The sequence below is a fragment of the Prunus persica genome, chromosome G8 (genome assembly GCF_000346465.2).
Source record: "Prunus persica cultivar Lovell chromosome G8, Prunus_persica_NCBIv2, whole genome shotgun sequence".
NCBI lineage: Eukaryota > Viridiplantae > Streptophyta > Magnoliopsida > Rosales > Rosaceae > Prunus > Prunus persica.
The window spans coordinates 14,560,827-14,564,652 of record NC_034016.1 but is presented as its reverse complement, the minus strand read 5'-3'; the positions used below and the strand labels follow the sequence as shown (position 1 = coordinate 14,564,652).

The 3,826-nt window shown below is 35.9% G+C and overlaps 1 long non-coding RNA gene across 1 annotated transcript; it reads right to left on the bottom strand.

The window, feature by feature from the left end:
* Positions 576-3,343, bottom strand: LOC109950745. Its single transcript, XR_002273043.1, has 3 exons — positions 2,694-3,343; positions 2,087-2,161; positions 576-1,000 (listed from the first exon to the last, which is right to left on the bottom strand). It is a non-coding gene; the product is annotated as an uncharacterized LOC109950745 (long non-coding RNA).

Here is a 3,826-nt window from a genome sequence, read left to right as displayed (position 1 = left end):
TTTTAGGCTTGTCTATCTCGTTTGTTGTGCATGCATATGGTTTGTTTACATATCCAGAGGACTACCTTGTCGGCCTTTTATTGCTTTATTGGCAATTAGGTGATAATATACACACAATTAAGCAGTACAATACAAAGCAGAACCAGCAAAGGATCGGATCACAAAAAAAAAAAACCACAGCAAAATATATCCTCTGCCTGCTTCACTGACAAAACGCATGATTAAGGAAGTGATCTTTAGTAAGTTTAAGACTGGACTTTGGAAAACAGAAAGAGAGAGAGAGAGAGATGGAGAATGGCCGTTTTGAGAAAGTGTTGAACGCCACCACCATGTTCCTGCCAATCCCAGTCAGAAACTTGGAGGAGGGGTATCTGGCAAACATTGCTGCTCTTTAGGAGAAATTGAACAAAGTTTTTTTAAAAAATATATTAATTATTATTGATGACAAAGAATTTTAACTTTTTGCATGCCCTGTTAAAGTAATGTTTGCAATAGGAACTTTTCTATTTTGCTTTTAAACCTGAGTTTAATATGGGATCAAGAAAAATCCTACAGTGGACCTGCGCCAATAGATATTGACAGTTATATTTAGACAAAATAATAAGGACAGATCTACATCATTGAATGAGATAACTTGAAAACCTGCTCAGCAGGTTGAGAGAGAGGAGTGAGAAAGAGAGATCGAGATGGCGCCGTTTTAAGAAAGTGTTGAACGCCAGCGATGTTGACAGACTTGTGGTGACCACCGCCATGCTTGAAATGCTCCTCTATCTCTTCTCCATCTTCAGAAACTTAATTAGCCAAAAGTATGTATGTATGTATGTATGCTTCTTAATTATCACTAATCATATCCAGAAACTTAACCAGCTTATAGCAACACACTAGCTACCAAACAGAAGAGTGAAATTTGACCTGGAGGAGGGGTAGCTAGCTTAGGGTTTTCAAATCATCAAAACTACTTAGAACTGCACAAGTTATTCACGGACGGCAAATTGAGAACCTGCAAAACCAGACGCAGCTTTAGCGTTTTGTTAAAGAAGTTAGAGAGGTTAAGAGGTTAGAAAACGTGTACACAAAGCTTTAACAAAGCTAGGATAAAAAATCATCATTGTACTGTGTTGAGAGATCAATGAATGAATACATCAATTCTTCTCCTAAAATTCTCTGCTTCTCTCTGTTAAAATTCTGCTCAATATTGCTATTCTAACAAAATCCACATCCTTGGCTTCTCAAGATACATTAAGGCAACACGAGATGCCAGATTCTGAAAACACTGGCAAGTGAACGTGGTAGGGCAGAGAAAAATTATGTGCAGTTTCACTACAAGGAAGATATAGAACCTAATGCTTCTTCAGGTCCTTGTTTGCTTTTTGTGCCTCTTCAGTAGCAGACAATTGATGCTAAATAGTGCATAAAAAATTGCATTATATGAAGCACACCAGGCATAAATCCATCAACTTTGGCTAAATTAACAATGTTCATAGCCTTATCAATGAAATTCAAGTGAGAATAAGACTTCATCACCAATTTGAAAAACTCTGAGCTCGAATTGCAGCGAGGACAACCATCAGGTTTTATTTATAGAAAAATAAAACGATGGATTGTGGTTTGTAGGTAAGAAAATATTAGTTTGAAGGGGAAAAGCCAAATTTACTATAAGATTAAAACCAAGTGCGAAAACCTGATGCAGCCCACTTTGGATTATAAAAGACACCAGTGACTTGGACAGAGATTTGTAAATCATCACTTTGATTTGGGTGGCAACAAAGAGCAAAGTGCAGTTCCTGGCCTATTTATAGGGAGATTATGAAGCAGATGGATACACACACACACACACACAGATAGTAGATATGGAGAATGGTAGGTTTGAGAAAGTGTTGAAGGCAAGCGATCTGGAAAGACTTGTGGTGACCACCGCCATGCTTGAAATACTGCCACCGGTGGATCCTAATCGCGATACCCCGATCAGAGTTTTTGACAACCAAAAACTCAAGACATACGAGTTCATGATATCCATCCGAAAAAATGGAAGATATCGAAGAGCCGTTTTATTTTTATTTGTAATATAGTATATCTATAAGTAGACCTGGCATTCGTGAAAATATCAAGCACGAACACGACCCGCTTCAATTCGCGAATCACATAACACGACCCGTTTCACCTGTTAAAAAAATAAACTTTTTTTAATAAAAATTTAAAAAACCTATATTTTTGAACAAATGTTAAATGCAAACAATACATGCCCAGAAAATACATGTCCCAAAAATCAAAATCATTCCAACAAAAGCTAATATTCTTGAATGCCCAGAGAATGTTTTTGAACAAATAATTGTTTAAGGGTTCACATGCTAATTTCGTTCACATGTTTAAGAATGCTTTTCTGAGAATCCTCAATACACCTGACTTTAGTTTATGCTAATTTCCTTCACATGTCAAAAAATAATTGTTTTCTTTGCTATTCACCCAAAAAGGCCTTTCTTTGTTAGTCTCCATTACAAAACTGTTCAACCATCGAAGGGCATCTTCCCAAAGACACTGGGTGTGCTCCTGCATCCAGATCCTATCCAAGTACATGTGTTTGTTTACAACCAGTCCAGAAACGATTTGTTTGATCTCAAAGTCCACATAAATATATCAATTCCAAACTGAAAGTCAAATAAATTTACCAAAAAAATTAATAAAAACATTCATACCTTGAGAGAGGATTTGGCAGCAGGGAAGATCTTCAAAGACAGAGAGAGCAGAGCAAAGCAAGAAGAAGGAGAAGATGAGGTCTTGGGAGATAGAGAAAGAAAACTGCAGAGAAAGAAAAAAAGCTGCGGAATGAAGAGATGCTAGGGTTATAAGGTATTTTTTTTTTAGAATTGAAAATTACAAAATTATCTCCACTTAACAGGTTGGTTCGTGTATGGACACCAAAACGACCCGTTAGCTTAATGGGTCAACACAATAGCAACACGACGCGATAACTCCAATCTGAATATTGAATTTTTCGTGCGAATTCGTATCGTGTTATCATGTCGTGTGGGATTTTGCCAGATCTATCCATAAGTAGTGTTACATCTAAATTTAGGGTTTTTTTTTTTAATATTTAAAATTTGGATTTTGAAGTTATGTGAAATCATTTTGAAATCTAATGGGGGTGTTTGTGTAATTTCTAGAACATTAAGGATGATGTGAAAACACAAAAAACCTCAAGGAGGTGTTAGTGTAAATAACTTTTTATTTTATTTTTATATTCCCATGCAACTAATGATTCTGTATGTTAATTGAATACGCTTTTCCATTAATGGCGTGTATTTAAATAAAACATAATAATTAAACAAAGCATAAATTGCGAAATTTGTATTCAGATTCACCAAAGAATATTAATAATTAATTATGCCTTTTTGCATGCCCTGTTAAAGTAATGTTTAAAATAGGGACCTTTCTATTTTGCTTTTAAACCTGAGTTTGAAATACGATCAAATGACAACCAAAGTCAATGGATTTGTGAGCTGATGTTCCCTATATATTATTTTTAATTGATCAAATGTCTTTTTCATTCTGCTATGTCCCCTATTTCTACTTTTATTTCTATTGGCCTTCAAAGCATAAACATCCTGCTAATTAGCAAATACTCCTAAATAACAAAACCTAAGCTTTTGAGCGTAAATCCTTTGGGATCATTAGCCCAAGTAGTGAGAAAAAACCTAAGCTCTGCGCTGAAGTCAAAACCTAAGCCCAAGTAGTGAGGACTACCTTGTATGCTTTATTGCCTGGGGTCAGTCAGCCTTTGCTTTATTGCCTTCAAGGCTCAACTCTCTCTCTCTCTCTCTCTCTCTCT